General features: G+C 32.8%; 1 protein-coding gene across 6 annotated transcripts in view; it reads left to right on the forward strand.

Moving 5' to 3' along the window:
* The window catches only part of COBLL1 (cordon-bleu WH2 repeat protein like 1), a 193,153-nt gene that overhangs the window by 100,356 nt on the left and 70,057 nt on the right, over window positions 1–22,740 (forward strand). The window lies entirely within an intron of this gene.

Below are 22,740 nucleotides of genomic sequence, written 5' to 3' on the forward strand. Positions count from 1 at the left end.
AATTAAATATTTTCTTTTTGTGATAGATTTTTTGATGCTTTCTGTTCTATGGGAGTCAATATAAAATTTTAATTCAAGAAAGGTAGCTTTCCTAAATATGAGATGTTAGTAATTTTGTATCTAGTGTTTTTTGAGTCTGGTTCTTTCTAGTGATACTTCAGAAAATATTACTGCTAAATTTTACTAGGTTAAAAATATTGTCATGTAAAGATTCTGTCTTAACTGCAAATAAGATCTGCTGAATCTGAAATAAATTGGTGCCTAATAAATGTTTATTGGTTTATTAATGGAATTTCAATATAAAGGAGTCAAGAAGCAGTTTAAAATACCCTTTTAAAGTAGATGTATTTTAAAATGAACATTAAAATTTTTTTATTCTAAACTTAAACATTAAATAGGATGGATATTTACATCTACCCAATAGAATGGAAAAAAGAAGGTTGTACAATACTGCTGGTCATGTATTTTTCTTGTATTTTAACATAGATAATAAGATCAGTCTTAATATTAATAACTGATCCTACTTGCCTTCCAAAGTAGATAACATTCTACTCTGCCAGTCATTGCAATCATAGAATTAATTGCATTTTTGGAGCTGGAGGGAAGCAGTTATATTTTGAGGTAGAGGACCCAGATTGGAATTCTGGTTCTGTTTATCACCTGTGCTGTAGGCATCATTTCTCATGTGTAATTGAGAGGATGAATATTTGTATTTCTTTCTAGTTCTTATTCTATAATCCTCTATTCAAATTAGGTAATAAATTATTAAGTCAAATTCACCCTGATATCTAATGGTAGATTAGTATTATACTTAAGCCATCTTATTCTCAGCCTAGTGCTCTCTCTCTTTTACCTTATTTGTTTCATGTTTTCTTTTGTTACATTTTCAAAAAATGCTTTTTCTGGATCTGAAACTTATAATTGGGATATTTTTGTACTCTAGTTGTGAGATGACTAGGATACATTATATTATGAGATTCTCTTATTACAAAATCATAATTGGGAAACATATTCAATGAAACAGAACTATCATTTACTATTTCCAAGGTCCCATTCTAAGCCCTGAAGGAGATATAGAGATGAATCATTTTGACCCTCAGGAAATGTAGAAGGGAAAGGACATATTCTTAAATTACTATAATGCCAGACCAATTGTGATAGATGCTATAGGGAAGATATTACATTTGGGAGCACAGAGTAAGAAATCAGTTTTATTTCCGAGTGGAAGGTTGATTGAAAGGAGGGAGGAAACCTGTGTTTCAGAGGTCCTAGGATCATTATACCTCCTGAACATAGTCTCATTTAGTGCAGTCAATATGGTGCAAGGTAAATAGCACAAAATTTGGAAGGTATCAGAGGACCTGTATTTGTATTTCAGTACTACTATTTACTCTCTAGGTCATTTTGGGCAAGTAGCATAACTTCTCTAGGACTAAATAAAGGATTTGAGTTAATTGTTTCTTAAGGACTTTTCCCATTCTATATACATACATATATATATATATATATATATACACACACACACACACACACACACACACACACACACTCCTAGGATAACCTTCAATCACAATGAATCAACAAACATTTATAAATGCAAATCACCAGGAGAAAATGATGAAAACAAAATGAAATAATCTCAACTCTCAAGGGGTTTTTCATTCTATCAGATACTACCTCATAATAAAAGGTTCTTTGGCAATTAGGTTTAAAAGTTGCTTAAATGAGGAGCTTTGAGAGAAGGAATTGTTCATTCTTATTTGTAACCCCAGAATCTAACATAGTACCTGGCTCATAGTAGAATCTGTTGATTGATTTAATATTCTATAACTAAAAGAAAAAATTGAGCTTAAATTTTTTTTTTAAAGCCAAAGCTTTAAAAATTGATAGAATGTTAGTGGAGTAAATTATGAGTGAAACCTTTTGGAAGGGAGTTAGCTGAGTTTAACTAAAAGCAAACAGTGACTAAGTCAACCAAACTAAGCTCCCAAAGAATTTCCTTTCTAATGCCAATGTCTCAACTCCACCTATCCTTCCCTAACCTCCCTGCTGACCTCCAATCTTGCATCTCCACCGGCTTTTCAGACATCTCCAGTTAAGATGTCCAGTAGCAACATAAACTCACTATGTCCAAAACAGAACTTAGTATTTTTTCTCCCCAATTTTTTCCTCTTTCCCTTTTTACTGTAGATGGCAAGCATCTTCCTTTTCCTTCAGGTTCATAGCCTAGAAATCATCCTGCATTCCACATTAAGTCTTATCTCCCTTCCTCCCACTCACCCAGTTCCTTCTGTTGCCAAGTTCTGTCTGTTTTAGCTCTTCATCACCCCTTGTATATACCCCCTTATTTCATCTGACACTGCCACCCCTCTGGTTCAGGTTCTTATTACCTTTACTATTGCAATAGCTGCTAGTGAGTCTGCTGGCAAGTCTCTCCCCACTTCAGCCACTAAAATAATTTTCGTACTATTGACTGACTGGATAACTGAGTAGTCCTTTTGAGAAGCCTAACTGTTTATACTTTGTTGTAGAATCTTGGTTTTAGTTGCTGGTTTGTGCAGGTCGTTATCCAGGGGTTGTATAGAAAATAGAATGTTAGAAAACCCATTTTGTTCATTTATTAGCAATGTGACCATTAGCAAGTCACTTAACTGTCTCTGAACCCATCATCTGATAAATGGGTATAACATCTGTAAATGTTCCTACCTGTCTACACAGAGAAAATTACTGGACAGAGAAGCCAAATTCAAAGTAGTTCCTGTATTTAAGCCCCCTTCTAAACTGTATTGTCACTTAACTTCTCATTAACTCAACTCTCCAAGTCTCAGAGTAGTTGATTATCTGTGTTGGTAGATGAAGTTTGTAGGGAATTTCCTATAGAAATAAAATAATGTCTGAACAAAGAAGAAAGTATCTACCTACACTTATAGAATTGTTAGACTTAATTGAGATAATGTATCTTTGGTGTTTTATTAACTTTTAAGTGCTTTATAAATGTCAAGCAGAGGTTGGATGGTCCCCCTCAGGAATTTTTTTTATTCTAATAACAAATGAAGCAAATATTTCTTTATCCAAAGTAGAGTAAATAATGAAGATTGTACAGGAAACCACAAATATTGCTTTTCTTTTTTAAATACATAATTAATTCAGCTTTATTTTCAAAGCTGTCCTGCTCATGATTCCTTCTCTTCACCTCAATGCATTTTAAGAATAGTTTTATTTTTTCTCTTTTTTTAGAGGGGGAGCTATTCTTCAGACCCCCCCCCCCCAGTTGGAAGGGGGGGGGGAAGAAAGGTAAAACAAAATCCTTCTTACAGTCATGGTTTTAAACAAAACATACCTGTATTATGCACACTGGTTATGTCCAAAAATGGTATATTTCATTCCGAATCTGACACCATCACATCTCTATTAGAAACTGGATAGAATTTCATCCTTATTTTTCTGAAATCACAGTGTGTCATTTCAAGTTTCTGAAATATTTAGAATTTTTCTTTCTTATTGGTTGTTGTGAAAGTTAATTACCTTGCTTAGTTCATGAAAATTTTCTCAAGTCCTCCTGAAACTATCTTCCAACATTTCTTAAAGTATTATAGTATTCAGTTGCATTCACATACCATTATTTGTTCTGTCATTTCCTCATTGATGTTTTACGCCTTAGTTTTCAGTTCTTTGCTGCAAGAAATTAAACTACTCTAAATACTCTAAAATACTCTAAATATATAAATACTGGGGTTCCCCCTCTTTGATCTCTTTAAGATTTAAGACTATAGTTCCACATTATTTTCCAGAATGAATGACCCAATTAAAAATTCTACCAATAGTACATTACTATGGATATTTCATCAAACTTAATGCCCAAGGGCCAAATCTGGCCTGTTGCCTCTTTTTATATTGCCTGTGATCCAAAAGGCAACCAGCAATTCTTGAACTGGATAAATGATAGATTTAGAGTCTAAAATACTTTAAAGATCATCTAGTTCAGTGATGAAACTGAATCCCAGAAAAGTCTTAAAATTCTTCCAAGGTCACACAGGAGATAAGAAGCAGAGGTTAGATTTGAGTTTGATTCCTGTAGCTCCAGATATCATCTTCTTTCAACTGTTCTGTAGTGGAAAGATTATTAATAAAGAAAAAATTGCCACCTATTCAATTCAGTCAACAATAGGCATTTATTGTGCCTTTTATGTGCCAGACACTGTGCTCAATACTGGAAATAGAAAAATAAGATTGAAACAGTTCTGATCCTCAGAGATTTTGCTGGAAGGAAATTTGGAGGCAGAATGCACTAGCCTTTGAGGGAATCATGGAGGACCTCATATAGAAAGTGGAGCTTGTTGAGTTGACTCTTGAAGGAAACAAAGGAGTCTAAGATATATTTGTAAGGAGAGAATTCCTTTTAAGCATGGAATCCTACCATTCTATTTTCTGTACAACCTCTGTACTTCATGGTCTAACTCTAAGGACTTGTTGAGTGCAGGTTGTATTTTCCTGAGAAAACATTATGGATACAGAGATGGATAACTTAGATGATATTTGAAATGACATTATATTATGGCCAAGGTCAACCCTAAACAACATCTTTTGTTTACAGTTGTATATCATTTGTTCTTATGGAACAAATCTTCATCTCCAGATTCCAAGCATTTTCACTTTTGCCTGAAATCAATCTTCTTCCTCACATCATCTTTCTGGCTTCACTGGCTTCCTTCAAATCCCAAATAAATTGCAACCTTTTTGCAAAAAGTTTTTCCCATTCCTCTTTAATCTTAGTGTCTTCCTTCCAGACTGCCAAACTCCCACTAATTTATCTGACATATGTTGTTTGTATATGGTTGTTTGCATGTTGGGTTCCCCCATTTGATTGTAAGACCCTTGAGAGCAAGGACTTTTTTTTTTTCCTCCTTTGTATTCCCAACTTCTACCATAATATTAGCCTGTTACTTAGCAGCTGCTTAGCAAATGTTAGTTGACTAATGGATAACTTTATAGAATGGGTTCCACAACCCCTCTCAATATTACTTCCCTAGTTCTACATTTTCACTCTGCCCTTTCTATCATTCCTTGTCAGATTTTGTATATACGGATTTATGCATTTAATATGTCATGCATGAGAGTAAATGCAGCTTACTTATCTGATGCAGAGACTGCCAGATGACTAAGCAAAAGAGTCTCCCCAAATTCACATGACACATGCATATTAGGAAACAATCTGTTAAGGAAGTACTGTGTAGTTAGAGCCTCTCTTGTCTTTTGAGATGACACAAATTTGTTATTAGAAATACCCTATTTAATATAAAAGATAAACATCTTTGCTATTAGACCTCAAATTCTCAGACACCCCTAAAATATTTTTAAGTGTTAGTCAAAGTGTTTAACAAAAGGGGAATGACAGTAATCTGGGAATATTAAATTCACATGGATTGCTAGTTAACAAAAACAGATTGTTCTCCCTTTGAATTTTTTTTTTTGTGGAAAGAGAATTTAAAGATTATATTTCCTGGAAACCTTTAAGAAAATATTTGAAAATATGTAGTGTTATCTGACCCAAGTGTAGTTCATGCAATCTGTGGCTTAAAGGAAGTTCTCATAATAATAATTAATTATTCATTGTATATCATTTTACAAAATGCTTTTCTCAAGCCTACCTTGTGGGTAGTTAACTAGTAATAAAATGCCCATTATAAAGATGAGACAACGGAGACTCAGAGAAGTTCGTTTTATTGGTATGTTGTTTGGCTAAGGTCAAACTAAGGATTTATATCCAGTTCTTTGTTCTCTATTTCAGTGCTTTTTCTAGATATCATTATTATTCATTTATTGAAGTTTAAAGTTAATTTGTTTGTCAGGAATACTTGCTTTATTGATGCCTCTGTCCCCTTATATTTTGTATCTTTGTATTTAAATTTTTATTCAGATATATATATATCCTTTTATTTTTATGTGGTTTATATTGTAGTGGTAATAATAAAATTAGATTTTACTTTTTCCTTTGAAAATCCTTCATTTAAATTTGGTTTCTCTGTCATTCCAGAGGAAAAAAAGGTAGGAAGTGTATCATGTAAATAGTATTCATTTATTTTTTCTTAAAAATAATACTTTGAAAATCCCACACACATCTTAAAGAGTAAATATTTTGAATTTCAAATTTTGTATTTCTGATATAGTGACATTTAGTGAAATCTTTTTGCATGTACTAGACTGCATTATTCATTTCAGTGCTAACATTGAACTATATTATTTCTCGTGCTCTATATTTTAGGAATTCTATTGAAGTGCCTCAGGGAGTATGTTGCAATGTAACTTGAAACTTGTTTTAATAAAGCTTAGAATTTTTAAGAGTTTCTTAGTTCATGTTTTTGTGTTACAGAGGTGAGTATCAAAATCTCTTTAGAACAGTAGTCTGGAAAAATACATTTATCTATAGATAAAATCACAATAACAAAAATGTTTCTGAATTCCTATTATCCTTAAGCAGTGGTTTCCTGAATATTCCTGAATATATATGTGTGTGTGTGTGTGTGTGTGTGTGTGTGTGTGTGTGTATAATGCTCCCTCTAGGTAGTGAAGTTCCCTATGCTTGTAGCAAATGATTTATTAATTGATGGTGCTAGGAAAAATACTACTGGTGTAAGACAGGTGGTTTAGTGAGAAAGAGAAGGAAAAATTCTAGAGTAATGTGGCTTTTTCCATAAATATTGTTACTGGGAAGGCATTGGGCCTTAAATTAGACGTTTTCCAGTTTGGGGTAGGTGGTTGGCAGGGAGGAGGAAAACTTTGGAATGTTAAGTCGAGACTGAAAGAAATTTGGTACTCAGTTTAATATGATGCATAAAATGTTAATACAACCTGTGGTTCCTGCTGTAAAGAGTGTCTACTCCTCCAAACATCTCCATATTGTGTCTATAAAAGTGTTCATGACTTCTTTCTAAAGTAGTTTTAAATAAAGGTATGCCGATCCAGAGGCAAGAAAATATGTCTATTATTGACCTAGAGAGTAATTTATTCTTCCCTGTGATCATCAGGCTGATTGTTTGATGGAACTAGAAAAAATAGGCAGGTATAGATTGGTGGAAGGACTTCGGTTCATTCCACTAGCTTGGGCCTTAGGATGAGGCTCTTTAACTTCCACAAGAATTCAGTAAAATTTAAGTTAAAATATTTTGTTTTTTATTAACATTCCCCATAAATGTGTCTATATAAATATACATGCACCCATGCACATATATATTTAAGGTGTGTATCTATAAATGTGTGTGCAGGATGTATAAATATATACATATGCATATTTATTTTTAATTGATACCATAAATTTTATATACCACATCACTTTAACTGCTATATACTTTATTATATTTTATGTCAAAATAGAATGTCAAATAGAAACTAAAATGATAATTTGTCTCCAGAAGGCTATTGTTTTAATGGATGAAAGTCCTAGGGAAAAAGAGAAAGTGCCCATAATTTTTCACTAGTTTTTTTTCATCTTGTAAAGTTAAGAGATCCTAGCACTAAAAATGGGGTTCAGGGATGGGGGGGAAGGGAGTTGGAGAGAAAGAGAGAAAGGAATATGGCAGTAATAATGGGATTTGAGGGAGAACTGCCAGTGGAGATAACTAAATAATAAAGAGCCTAAGTGGGATCACCCTCTTGGTAATTTGTTTTGGGTGGTATGAGGGGGATAGGTGGGACAAAAGAACTTTAGGTTTGAGCAGTTCTCCCCTCCAATGCTTAGGGTTTCAGGATTTGTAATTAATGAGGTAAGTCAATACATGTACAGATACACTTATTTTTGGCAAAAAAAAATCTGATATGTACTTAAAGAGCAGTATTCCTTTAGCTGCTGGGGGCAGATTTCAATTTAGTTGATCTCTAAGAAGAGCTGTGTTCCTTTTTGGGTCTAAAATTTTGTCCTTTCTTTTTTGCTAAGTGACAGCCTCATAAAGTAAAAAGATAACAGGCTTTGGAGTTAGAAAAATCTGGGTTCCAGTTCCACCTCAAACAATTGCTAGCAGAGTTACCTAGAACAGTCATTTAACAATAAGTGGTTTTCTTATAGCAATTTAAGATTTGTAAGGTACTTCACATAAACTAAGACATACAGAAATTAAGTGATTTGCTAGGGCACATAGCTGGTGTCTAATGCTGAATTTAAACTCTGATCTTCTGTATTCTATATCTATTGTGCCAGCTACTTAACTTTTTTATTTATTTAATTCCAAACTGATTTTTCTTGTCACCAGAGTACTTCATATAAGGTATTTTTTGGTTTGTTTTTGTTTTGCAAGGCAATGGTGTTAAGTGCTTTGCCCAAGGTCACACAGTAAGTATGAAGTGACTGAGGCTGAATTTGAACTCAGATCTTCCTAACTTTTCAGCTGGTGCTTTTTCCATTATTTTTTCTTATGATTGCTTTTTCTTATATATTTTTTATGATGCTTATGCTCAGGGAGTACAAATATTTTTCTTATTCTTCACAGAAACAAAATTAGGCAGCACTGCAATAAAACAAGCATTAAGTACCTCCTGTGTGCAATGTCTGAGCTGGTGCTAAGGGAGATACTTCCCTTACTCAATAAGTCAGTAAGATATTTCCCTGCCTTCAAGGAATTTTCAGAACAGGAGCCATAAGGCTACAATGTGTAAACTATTGTAACATAGGCTAGAGTATTGGTGCTTAAGACTAGTAGGGAGACAGTTTTGATTGTATGAAAGCACAGTTATTACCGGCCTAGGGGATAGAGTCTTGATTCCTATCCTTGAATTCACAGATGCAAAAATTGAATCCCCAAGAAATAAGGGTTCTAACTGGCCACTGACAGCAGTGTTAAATAACAGAACGATTAAAATTTGGATCTTTTAAGAACAAAGTTAAACTGGTCTTTGAAAGATAGGCAGAATTTTAAAAGATGGAGATTGAGGCCAGGAGAAGGCTGTAGAAGGAACACACTTCAATTACAGGTTCTTGTAAGAGAAGAAAACATAAAATGTGATATGTTTAAGGGTTAAGGAGAAGCCCAAACACAGAACATGTGAAAAGGACACATTATGAGAGAGATTGGAAACATTGAACCAGATTTTAGAGGATTTTGAATTGGATTAGATTTTGATGTGTGGATCACTGGAAATTAGTGAGGGTTTAAAAAACAATCAACCAATCAGGCCAGCGGGATTATTAGAGTTGTGCTTTAAGAAGAAAGCTTTGGGTGAAATATATTTATTAGATTGGAGAGAGGAGACTTGAGGCAGGTGACTTTTAGGCTATTTTATAATCTAAGCAAAGAGGTAAGGAGACAAGGTTGGGCACATGGAAACAACCCTTTGACTGTCGAAATAGAATCCATAGGAATTGACAATTGATTTGATGGATAGGAATTTCATCATCATCATCATCATCATCATATATTTTTCAAATTACTGGTAATACTTTTTTCACTTATGTGAAAAGACAATTATGGAGACAATTTTGAACATATGAGAGCACAGTTATTACCAGCTTAGAGGCTAGAGTCTTGATTCCTATCCTTGAATTCACAGATACAAAAATTGAGTCCCCAAGAAATAAGGGTTCTAACTGGCCACTGACAGCAGGCTATTAACTTTTATTAATATATAGAAATAAGGTAAAGTAGAAGATATTTGCTGTTAGAAAACCTCATTCTTTAAGGAATTCTCCAGACTATATTTAGTATTTTAGATCTTCTAGAAACTAACTGGATGTAAAGAAAGAAACCAAATTAAAGTAGTTGTGACCATTGATTGGATTTGGTAGATTATCAGTTATTTCAAGGAAACTTCTCAAAAAAGACCTTTAAAAAGTGAGTGAAGGAATGCAAATGGATGTTAGAAGGGAGTTTCCAGGTTTGCTAAAGAGCTTTAAAGTGACCATATTTCTTATCAGTGAATGACAGGAGAGCAGAAGCAGATAGCAAATTGACTCTTGGGAGAAAAAGGAGAACCCATTCCTTTCTCTCTTTCACAAAGTCCAACCAGACATTCCAAGAAAATGAAACAGCCTAATATATTAGATAGCATAAATGGGCAGAGACCTAGGCTCAAATCCTTCTCCCTTATTCTTAATAGCTGTGTGATCTTTTTTTTTTTTAAGTTTTTTTGCAAGGCAAATGGGGTTAAGTGGCTTGCCCAAGGCCACCCAGCTGGGTAATTATTAAGTGTCTGAGGTAAGATTTGAACTCAGGGACTCCTGATTCCAGGGCCGGTGCTCTATCCACTGTACCACTTAGCCTCCCCTAGCTGTGTGACCTTAAGGAAGCTACTTCATCCCTGAACCTCAGTTTCTTAAATTATAAAATGGGAAAAATTGATGCTTTAAGACCCTTATTTTTGTCATTTCCATAAACCATGACTCTCCCCTCCTTTCTCTTTGGTACTAAATCAGGAAATTCCTTTTATCAATGCAAGTCACCGTTTTCCCTAAAACTTATTTCAGAGTTCCATAGCCATAGTATATGTCACAGGTGGGACCTGAAGGCTCTCTATCTAATACTTCACACTGTCTTCTTTTATCTTCAAAAAGATATTCCTAATATAATGATATTGAATATACTATTAAGGTATCTTCAGCTTTACATCCTGAAATCCTAAACCCAAGTATCTTCGTCCAAGCTCTCTTTTAGCCCCTTTTAAAGCTTTATGTTTAATGCTTTGAGAATTTTAACAATGGTAATACTTGTGATACATTTCTTGTGGATTTGTTCGGAAGATCTTTTCATAAACCTTAAAATGCTATGCTAATGACATATTAATTATAGGAAAGAGGCAGGGTGATTGTGATGGAATAATACTGTGCTATAAGGAAAGATGAGCTTGTTGATTTTAGAAAAATATGAATAGAATCACACAAAATGAGCAGAACCAAGAAAACATTGTATACAATAATGGCAATATTGTTTTAAGAACAGCTTGAGTGACTTAAGTCATTTTGACTATTATAAACACACAAATTAACTACAAAGGCCATAAGAAGATATTATCTGGATCCAGAGAAAGAAATGATAATTAGAAGTATGTATAGAATAATTTTACATATGTTTGTGTCTGTGTATATTTTGTATCTCCTGGTTACCATCTCTAGAGCAAGGGGCAGGGGAAGAAAAAAAGAAAAAAGTTATATGATAACTTTATTATATTTTTTAATGAAATAATAAGTTGTACATAATAGCTTTGCAATTTCATGCAAAATCATATTTTGATTCCTCTATGTTAGGAAAATGATTTTATTTCATAAGTTAAAAATAAAATTTAAAAACAGGCAGTTTTATTCCTGTCTGTCTCCTAAGTCAGAAACTCGGTGAATAGAAGCTTGAAAACTAAGGTCCTAGAACTACATATTAACCTACTGCTAAGCTTGTATCCTTTATTTAATCTCAGACATAATAAGGAGGCAATCAGGCATAGAAGAGTGATAAACATGATAGGAAGACTGGATTTCAAACCCTGCCTCAACTAGAAGTCATTTAGCAAGTTACTCATTCTCCTTGAGCCCCAGATAACTCCTTTCAAAGACTTTGAGGTGTTGATATGTATTTGATGTAGTTCACAAAAGCAAGCTGTTACTTTGCAGTGAGTAAGCTCAAGACAAAGAAATAGAGCCTACCTTGACTAGGGAATTTTCTTATGTACCTGGGAATATAAAACTCCAAATTGGTACTTGTGCACCAAACTATAAGTTTCTAGAAATATGGTAAAAACTTTGTTTTTTTATTATTTTGCTATATACATATATACATATACATATACATATACATATATATATATATTTTATGTGGACTCATCTTTCTCCCTTATGAGTAGGAGTTATTTCAATTCTTTTACCTTATATCACTAGCATTTAGCACATTAGCCTTAACATGAATTAGGCACTGAAGAAATACTGGTTGATTTGATTTATTGACAAATAAAATATCTAATAGTTGTGTGAAAAGTGGTTGGTAGAATAACACCTGGAATTGAGGAGATTATGAGATCATTATAATTCAAGGTATATTGGAATAAAGGCCTGTACTTGACTGGTGACAGGAGAAATAGAGAAGAGTTGGGGTGAGATATATAGGAAAAATATTTTCTTAAAGTAAAACTGTTAGACTTTGACTTTAGGGGTGGGGTAGGGATTGTTTTCTCTTGATACATACTTGATTTAAACAGAACAGAAGTTATTTTATGCAAAGTAATTTTAGCAGCAACCTTGCAATGGAGGAAAATGAATAAGATTTGTTGAGATTAAATGACTATCTGGTTGTATTGCTCTTTGCTATTTAAAATAAAAGTATAATTATATTTTGCATGATTATTCTTAAATAATGGTGGTATTTTAGCCCTCTATCCTAGTGCATTATTAATGACTTTTAAGTCACAGAAAACACAATAGTGTCAAACTAGAGGTTTCAAACAGAAGTTCATATTAGAGTGGGAATTGTTTTTGTTTTTTAACATAAAAAATTACCTGTTTTGATTTAAGAAGCACCAAGGATCAGGTTAATAAGAACTGATAAAGTACTACTGAGCCCTGTTATAACTTGCCTAGCTCATTTACATGGATTAAGATACAGTGCAAGTCAAGTCATGGCCTCTCAGGGAAAATGAGTACCTTATAGTAAAAGGTTAATCTAGTATGGTTAGTCATATGCTAAAAAACTAGTATTTATTAAATAGTTAATCAGGAAAGAGTTGTGATTTGACCTAGAGCCTTTGAAGGCTGGCTGGGATTCAGAAAAGAAGAAATGCAGGAAAAACTAGTTGCCTTCTCAAGGATTGGATAATGAATGAAAAAAGATTGTTGTTGTTTGTCCTTTATTCTCCTACAGGACTATGACATTAGGGATCTGATGCCATAACATGCAGGTAAATTGGATTTAAGTGAAGGAAGATTGTACAAAGTCACCAGCCTTTAGAACCATCTGAGTCCAGAAGCCAGATATAGATCAAAGAAAGTGGGGATGACCCTGGATTGTAAGGAATGTAGGAATGTAAGCATACCATGCTTTTGTTGTGGAGAGAAATGAGCAGACAATTGAACTAAAATAGGATTCTCTTGAATATTAGTAGGTAATAAAATTGAGAAGATAGATTGGGTTCAGACTGTGAAGGATCTTTAATACTTGGCCAAGGAGACCTTGCCCTTAAATAACATAATCATTTAGTCAGTATAAAGGACATATGTATATAAAAATAACTACAGACATTGTACAGGTTCTGCTATGCTGTTAAAATGTAAAAAAATCTTTGAGAGTAGGTTTTATTTCATTCTTCATATTTGTTTCATTCTTCACATTGCCTTGAACAATACTTATTAGCAAGTAGTAAACTCTTAATAAGATGCTTATTGATTGGTTTATAAAAAATGCTTTCAGAATTAAATAGAAGACAGTAAATAATATTCAAACTAAATAATGACTTGAACAAAATTCTCAAAAGAGTTGCAAGTTATTAAATGGCTGCATGAAAGAAAGATCCATCTTACCAATAATAAGGGAAGGGCAAATTAAAACTTTACTCTGAAATTTCATCTTACTCCAGTAAATTGTATAAAATGACAAAGGTTAAGAAGTCAGTATTGGAGGTATTGTTGGAAGATAGGGTCACTGAGGTGGGAGTTTGAATTAATACAGTCATTTTTGGGAAGTGATTTGGTATCTTGTAAATAAAATGGATAGAATGCCCATACCCTTTAACCCAAAGATTCTCCCGATAGACATACTCCCAATGAATTTTAGTTTTTTTAAAAAAGGTCCCCCATATACACTAAAATAAATTTATCCCAGAACTTTTTTGTGGTAGCAAAAAATTGAAAACAAAATATATACTCATTGTTTGGAGAATAATTTAAAAAACTGGTGCATAGATTGTGTTACTGTAAGAAATAACCAATACAATGAATAAAGAGAAACATTGAAAGATTTATGTTAACTAATGCAAAATGAAGTTAAGAATCAAGAAAGCAATATATATGAATAAGTATGTGTATATTTATGGATTAAAAATATAAAATGGAAAGAGCAATAACCACAAATCAGTCAAAATAGAATGCAGATATCTGAGATTGCAATGAGCAAGCATGGTTCCAAAAGAAGACATATGAGACCTCCAAAATTACAGTGTTCTTCAAATGTGGGGCCCATAGACACAAGAGGGAAGTCACTGAATGTGTTATCAACTTTATATATATATATACATATATATATGTCAGTTTTGCTGATTTTGGTTCTTTTTATATTCTTATATGAAAAGGGATAATAAAAATTAAAATATCAAAATTTTATTTTAAAAAGAGTATGAGGAAATGTAGCAGGTGTAGCATTGAATAATAGTTACATTTTAATAGTCAAAAATGCAAGGAGAGGGAAGGAGCAATATAGAACATAATAAAATTTGAAGAATACTAGGTAGATAGATGAGTCTGAACTCTGAGATTTTACCCCATCAGATTAGTAAGTAAGATATGAGAGAGAAAAAGAAATGACAAATGCTGAAGGGACTCTGGGAAAACAGGTACATTATTAGACTGTTAGTAGAACTGGGAACAGATCCAGACATTCTGGAAAGCGGTTTTTATATCAAAGCTATTTAAATTGTACATACCCTTTGACCCAATATTGCTACTACTAACTTTATATTCCCAAAAGAGATAACAGTACGAGGAAAAAAGTTCTTTTTGTTGTTACAAAGGGTTGGAAAACTGAAGGATGACCTTCAGTTGGGGAATGGCTGAACAAGTTATATCCCATGAATGTGATGGAATACTGTTATTCTGTAAGAAAATATTGAAGGATACTTGGGAATCTATCTCCCAAGACAAACCCAGAAACTGTATGAATACAGTTATAAAGCTCTTCTTACCCAAATAAAGTCAGATCTAAATAATTGAAAAAAATGTCAATTGCTCATGGTTAGGGCAAGCTAAATATAATAAAAATGACAATTTCCCCCAAATTAAATTACTTTCTCAGTGCCATGCCAATCAAACTACCAAATAGCTACTTTACTGAGTTAGAAGAAAAGTGACAAATTAATCTAGTGCAACAAAAGTTCAAGAATAACAAGGGAACTGATGAAAAAAATGTAAAGGAAGGTGGCCTAACTCTATCAGATCTAAAACTATACTATAAAGTGACAGTTATCAATACTGTCTGATAGTGCTTAAGAAATAGCGTAATGGATTAGTAGATTAAGACAGGTTCAAAAGAAACCATAGTGAATGACTACAGCAATTCTCAATTTGACAAACCCAAAGACATCAGCTTCTGGGATAAGAACCCACTATTGAACAAAAAATAGTATGGCAGAAACTAGGCATAGACCCACATCTCACACCCTGTTTCAAAATAAGGTCAAAATGGGTACAGGATTTAGACATAAATGGAGACACCTTAGACAGTGGATACAGCACTCACTGGTCCTGTAGTCAGAAAGATTGAGCCCAAATATGGCCTCAGATATGCACAAGTTGTATAATCCTGGACAAATCACTTAACTTCTGTTTGTCTTTTAAAATACAAAAAAAAAAAAAAGGAAAGGGAAGGGGAATGAGAAGGAAAGGAAAAGAGGGGAGAAAGGAATAGAAAGAAAAAGAAAAGGAAGAGAAAAGGAGAGAAAATGAAATTCAAAGAATGCAATTCAAAGAAAAGGAAGAGAAAAGGAGAGAGAGAATGAAATTCAAAGAATGCAATTCAAAGAAAAGGAAGAGAAAAGGAGAGAGAGAGAATGAAATTCAAAGAATGCAATTCAAAAGAAAAAAGGGAAGGGGAGGGGAGGGAAGGAAAGGAAAGGAAAAAAAGAAAGTAAAGGAAGTTCCTTTTTTCTCCCTTGATTCTTTTTTTTGTCCCCTTTAGTTCCTCCTACATTCAAAGTGTTTATTTTCCTGAAGGCTTTTTCCCTTTGACCTTTCTCCCCCCTCCCCCCATCTTTTCTTTCTGGTTTGCTGACAACAGCAATTCCAGGTCCTTTCTCTCGGGGTGGGGGTGGTGTGTGTGTGTGTGTGTGTGTGTGTGTATGTGTGTGCGTGTGTGTGTGCGTGTGTGTCTGTCACACACACACAACACACATGCCTGCTTGTACATTCCCCCCATCTTTCCTATCAACACCTTAAACTCAGTGTCTAAAGCGTGACTCACCTTTTAATTGTAATGTCATTTTTCTAATCCAGTGGGCTAGTAACATCACATGCTTTGACTCTTCTTTCTGAATACAGAATTAATTGTTAAATCCTGTCAGTGTCATCATCAAAATCATCCTTCCTTTGTATTTCCTTAACACCTGTCATCTAGATTGCTACAGTTTGTCTTGACTTTAGGCTCTCTCTCCATCTATTCTATTGCACAGATTAGGGTTCTTGATGTACAGACTTTACTATATTACTCCCCTGCTCAAAACTCTTCAGGTGTTTCTCAGTGTCTAGTTAAAGCAGACTAAACTCTAAGACTAGTATTCAAGTACATTTTTATCTTGCCTCCAATCCAGATTTCCATTAAAAAAAACAATGCATGATCAAAGGATATGAATAGATAGTTTTCAAGTGAAGAAATTAAAGATATATAATCATATGAAAAAATGCTTCAAATCATTATTAATTAGAGAAATGCAAATTAAAACAACTCTAAAATATCACCTCACACCAATCAGATTGATTAAAATGACAAAAAAGGAAAATAGTTGATGTTGAACAGGTAGTGGGAGGCTTGGGACATTAATGCATTGTTGGCAAAACTGTGAACTGATGCAACTATTCTGAAGAGCAATATAGAACTATGCCCAAAGAGCAATAAAAATGTTCATTCCTTTTGATTCAGCAATTCCAATTCTAGGACTATATCCAGAAGAAATCATAAAAAAGGTAAAAATCCCACATGTTCCAAAATATTCAATGCAGTTCTTTTTGTAGTGGCAAAGAATTAGAAATCGAGGGGATGCCCATCAATTGGGGAATGGCTAAACAATTTATGGTACATGAATATTATGGAATACTACTGTGCTATAAGAAATCATAAAGGGTTGGACTCTAGAGAAGCATGGAAGGAATCTGATGCTGAGTGAAGGGAGCAGAACCAATAGAACAACAAACACATTAACAATAACACCTTAGGGTTTGATCAGTTGTGATGGAAGCAGCTGTTCAGAGAGCTAGGACAACCCTATTAGACTTGGAATGGACCATGTTCAGAGTCTTCTAGCATTTTTATTTCCTGTTAGAGTTGTCATTCTTCTACCATATCCTTAGAGAATATTCTGGCTTACTTTATTGTGGAATTAGATTAGTACACTTTTTTTCCTCTCTTAAGAATGGTTATAGAAATTAGAAATGATCATTTTGAGGGGTTTTATTTATAATTATTCTAAACTGGAGACCTTTTCTCTGACTAGCAGCTAATCTCAGGATTTAGAACTTTTTTATCCTTCACAATCTAGGCTGCATACTACAATTAGGAGATAAAATCTTATCCTAGTTTTCCTAAAGCCCATATGCATTCTTTTCTCTGGAATTCCCTTGAAACATAAACTAGCATGTGATTACTTCTAACTGTTTCCCCAGGGATCACTTTTGCTTGGTTTGGATTTAACTTTTATGAGATTATATTATGGAAATTTTTTTCCTATAACATTTTATATAACATTATAAACTTTTTTACTTGAATTTAAATATGGAGACAGAAAAATATCTTAATAATATAATGCAATTTTGTTTTGTTTTCCTCCATGAATGTCCAATCTTCTTAATTAGATTGTCAGCTTCTGGAAAGCACACTCTTTAGTTCTCTGTACATGTAGTCAGACAATGATGGGTTAATGAATATATTTAGCATATTAGGTGGTATTATATTTTATGTATAGTATTTTACCTTTTATAAATATATAATATTTTATATTTACTATATATTTTACATTTATGAACTAAATAAGTATATTTTTCTTAAGAAAGAAAGATGAAATTTAAATCTGTGGTCATGATCATAGTAGATCAAGGGAAGCTGAAGTCTTGAATTCAAGTTTGCCCTTCAGCTAGATATCTAGATAGCCTTTACCTTGGTTTCTATTTATATAAAATGAAGACTTTGATTTTCATCAGTGTTGTCAAAATCAAATAGAAATGGGGCCACTAAGCCATACATAAGAATCCCTGTGCACACTGATTTAGAAAATCATTGATATTATATATGTTATGTTGTATTTTACTCATTTTGTTAATATTTCCCAGTTACATTTTATCTAGTTCCTTAGGTAAGTCTCTTGACATCTGACTGCCCCCACATTTCTCATCTGTAAAATGGGTTTAATAAAAACACCTTTGTCTTAGAATTGCTGTGAGGATTTAAATATGATGATTTTCCTAAAGAGCTTTAGGCATACTTTAAAGTTAGCTTTTATTATTACTGCTATATATTTTCAATAGGTCAAAATATATAGTAGTCATGATCTCTACAGTCTTTTTAGTTTAATTTTTTTGTTATAAACTTTGGGCTCCTTCTTTTTTCTTCAGTATCTTTAGAAAAGATATTTCACAGACTCCCCCTTTTTTTGACATTTCTTTCATACCCGTCCCCAAATAAAATCACTCTCTAGTAATAAATAGAACAAACAAAATAAATTCTTTCAGTAATTTTCTCTGAAAAATGTATATCTTAGTCCATCATCTCTTCCTACCATCAATTAGCCCTATGGAGTTGTAATTGGTCATTGCATTGATCAGAGTTCTTAAATCATAAGAAGTTGGAGCTTTTTATTCTACTTTATTATCATCATTTTAGAAATTATTCTCCTACTTCACTTTACTCTGAATATTTCCTGTAAGTTTTTTCAAATCTTTCTGTATTTGTCCTTTTTGTTCTTTCTTATAGTACAATAAAAAATCTTTTAATTCGACTATTCCCCAATTGAGGGGCACCTTTTTTATATCCAATTCTTTGCTACAATAAAAAGTACCACTATAAACATCATTTTGGTAGTCTTGGATTTTTTCCCCCTTTTTTTGAGGGGAAAAATATATATCTTTGGGATATATATATATATATATATATATATATATATATATATATATATGCTTTGTAGCAGTATTTGAAAATTGAATGACTCATAGCTCCACTAATGGCTTCCTTAGAAATGGTTTTCATATGACTGAGATAGTATGCATTTCTTTCTTTTTTAAACTGCCTCTTCATTGTCTTTGGACATTTATCTATAGAGAAATTACTTGTTATTCTATATAAGATATCTTAATACTAAGAGTTTGAAGATAACCTCTATTTGTATCAGTTCCCAAAAACCTTGAATATCAGACTTTTATCCCAGAAGTTAATCTCAAAGATTTTTTTCCTAGTTAAATATTTCCTTTCTAAGTGCATTGATTTTGTTTCTCTATGATACCTTTAAGATAAAATTTTATAATAGGTTAAATGAAAATAATATATTTCTTTAGTATTATTAGACAGTATTTTAGTTACCATATGTTGGTTCCAAAGGTGTGATATTTATACCAAACAATGAATTCTCTTTTAAAAATCAGTTATGACTTTTTTTCTAAAAAAAATAGTTATGTTGTTAATATTTTATCTAGTTTCTAACCATTTGGGGAATTAAATACTGATAATCACCTAAGAACATTGGTTCTTTCGTGTTAGAACATTTGGCTTTGTATTTAATTTTAAAAGAATGAATGAATAAACATTGAAATTATCCTTAGAAAAGGAGCATCTGTGTATATTCCTTGTTCTTTTACCAAATTGCAAAATGATACCTTGGGTGAGACTTACCAGCATTTGCCTTTAAAATAATATTTGTTAGACTAAAGGACAAACTTTCAAAATTTTTATTTGGTGTATAATTAAATTTTAGGCCAAATATAAATAACAAGGTTATTTGAAATAGAAGTTACCATTTTCCATGATCCATTCAATTGACCACCAAGTCATTAAATTGATCTTAGCAGTTTAAAATGTTGTTAGTTTTAGCTGAATGACTGAATGGAAAACATATGGAAGTCAGAGAGAAAAAATTTCAATATTGTTCTATTGCCACAAGATAAATTAGCAGGTATGTAATGTCTAAGGCAAATAAGTAGCATAGTGGATAAAAAGCTGAGCCTGGAGTCAGTAGTACTTATCTTCTTTAGTTCAGAGATAGTCTATATGACCTTGGGCAAGTCACTTAACCCTGTTTGCCTCAGTGTCCTCATCTGCAATATGAGCAGGAGAAGGAAATGGCAAATGACTCCACTGATTTTTTTGCTAAGAAAGTCTCAAATAGTGTTATTAAGAGTAATCTTGAAAAAGTATAATACCTTGAGGTGGACCCTAAAACCAATGACCCATGGGAAAAATGGAGAAAGTCTATTGAATGAAAATATTCCATGGATCTGTCTTCTTATCAATAAAATAGCCCATCTATCTCTTTTCACCCTGGGCAAGCATCATTTGTGTCCTTTCATAATTCCAAAACAGAAGATCCACCCCCTCCCCCTTTCTGATGGCCCGTGAGTGATCTAATATTCTGGAATAGCCAGGCAGCATTCCAAATATTATTATTATTCCTCATTCTCAATACATGACCTGGCTCATCTTTTCTTCCTTATGATGGCATTTTTAACATCAGAGATATCTGACATGGTAATCCACCAGTTGCATGGAATTTACATGTACTTGAACCAGTTTAAACTATTATTGAGAACAGTTAACAAATTTATAAAAATGCAATATAACAGATAATATAACATTTTAAAATTAACTCAATATGTGATCTACAGGGACCCTTATGTGTGAATTAATGATCTGGTTTTTTTTATGATTTGACACTACTCTCCTTTTCAAAATATTACAACCTTACATGTTCTTTTTCCCATTGCCCTTTGAGTAATTTCACTTTTGCTTCATCTAAGACTAGTATTGCATGAGTCAAAGCCATGTGCCATCTGTAGGCTTTTATTTTAGAGGAGAGACCTGTGTGCATTCACGAATCTCATAGTCTTAGGGTATATGTCAAAGGAAGGAAGGATTTTATTCTACCCCTGGTTCTCATATCTGCCATTTTAAGAGTTTGAAGATAACCTCTATTTGTATCAGTTCCCAAAAACCTTGAATATCAGACTTTTATCCCAGAAGTTAATCTCAAAGATTTTTCTGTGTTAGGAACGTTAGTGTTAAAAGATACTTGTTGGTTGCAGGAAGTAGTTTTGTGTCAGCAATAGCATCATGTAAATTCTCAAATGTATTCCAGGTGAGTTTTTTTTCTCATTGTTTATAATCAATTTATTATTGGACTAAATGGACTACTAATACAACTAATACAACTTATTTTGAACTTTCTTTATTTACTTTTTTTTTGCATTTATTCCTGGACCAATCATTTTGGGGTCACTGTGGATCTTATTGAAGAAACTATATGATTTCTAGAATTTGATACATTATCACCAATGACACATTGGGCTAGACTGAGTTTGATTTGGAAGGATCCTTCCTGTTTGGACTTTAAGTAGAATATAGGGAGCTTATAGCAAAGAAATTGTCCCTCATGCCAGGAAAACATTCTTTTCTTATCTTTATCTCTCAATATCAATATGCCAACTACAAATTCTAATTTTAATGCCTTTGTTATCTTTAAATTATCTTGTGTAATACTTTTTTGTACTTGTATTCCCTCAGTAGAATGTTGAGCTTCCTAAAAAGCAGGAACTATTTAGTTTTTGTTATTGCAAAGGCATCTAGCTTAGTGCATCATATATATTAGATGCTTATTGAGTAGAATTGAGGAAAATTATTTGCTCCTATAACTGCTCAACTAACAAATTATCCTATTAAATGGTCAGAAAATAGTATTCAAATGATTGTCTTTAAAAATTGCATTTTTATAAAATTTGACATCAGTCAGTATTTAATGAATACTTTTATTTTCTTGCTAAATGTTGTGTGTGTGTGTGTCAGATACAGAAGTTCCCCTTTCTCACTTTAAAAAAAAAGTCCACCTGGAGATAAAGGTTATCACATAAGAAATTATATGCTTACTATACAATTAACTATATTATTAATAATAACTCACATTTAAATAGCACTCCAACATTTTACAAAATGCTTTCCCTTCAACAATTCTGTGGAATTAAGGACTGCCAATATGATCTTTTCTAAGTATGGTGGGAATTTGAATAATAATAACAATTTTATAGAAATTTTATCAAAATTGTTTTATAGATATTATTTCATTTTATCATCACAATAACCTTGGAAGGTATGTACTATTATTTTCTCTGTTTTCCAAATGAGAAAAATGAAGAAAAATGAGAAAAAAGAGGTCTCTCACAGTTAGGAAATGTTTGATGTTACATTTTGAACCCAAGTCTTCCTTAGTTCAACCCTATCACTCTGTTCACTGAGTTATCTGGCAAGAAGGCAAAGTGGATTGGGGGAGGAAGGAACAGGCATTTTTGTAGCACCTATTATGTTCTAAACACTGTTTTAAGTGAGTACTTTGCAAATATTATTTATATAGAGTATTACTCAAGTAGAGAAGATTTTATAGAAGAAATGCAACTGAAAGATAGATAGAAATTTGGTTAGGTTAGCAGAACAAAGTAGGATATTCTAGTTGGGAGTAGGTGAGAGGGAGTGAGTGGGAGGAAGAGTAGCTCATTGTGTGAAACATGTAAATATTGATGCTCTTACTATACTCTGCTTATATACCAAAGTGTAATATTTAATCATCAATGTTTAAATAATAAATCTCTTAACTTCATGCTACATTTTA

The sequence above is a fragment of the Macrotis lagotis genome, chromosome 1, assembly GCF_037893015.1.
Source record: "Macrotis lagotis isolate mMagLag1 chromosome 1, bilby.v1.9.chrom.fasta, whole genome shotgun sequence".
Classification (NCBI taxonomy): domain Eukaryota; kingdom Metazoa; phylum Chordata; class Mammalia; order Peramelemorphia; family Peramelidae; genus Macrotis; species Macrotis lagotis.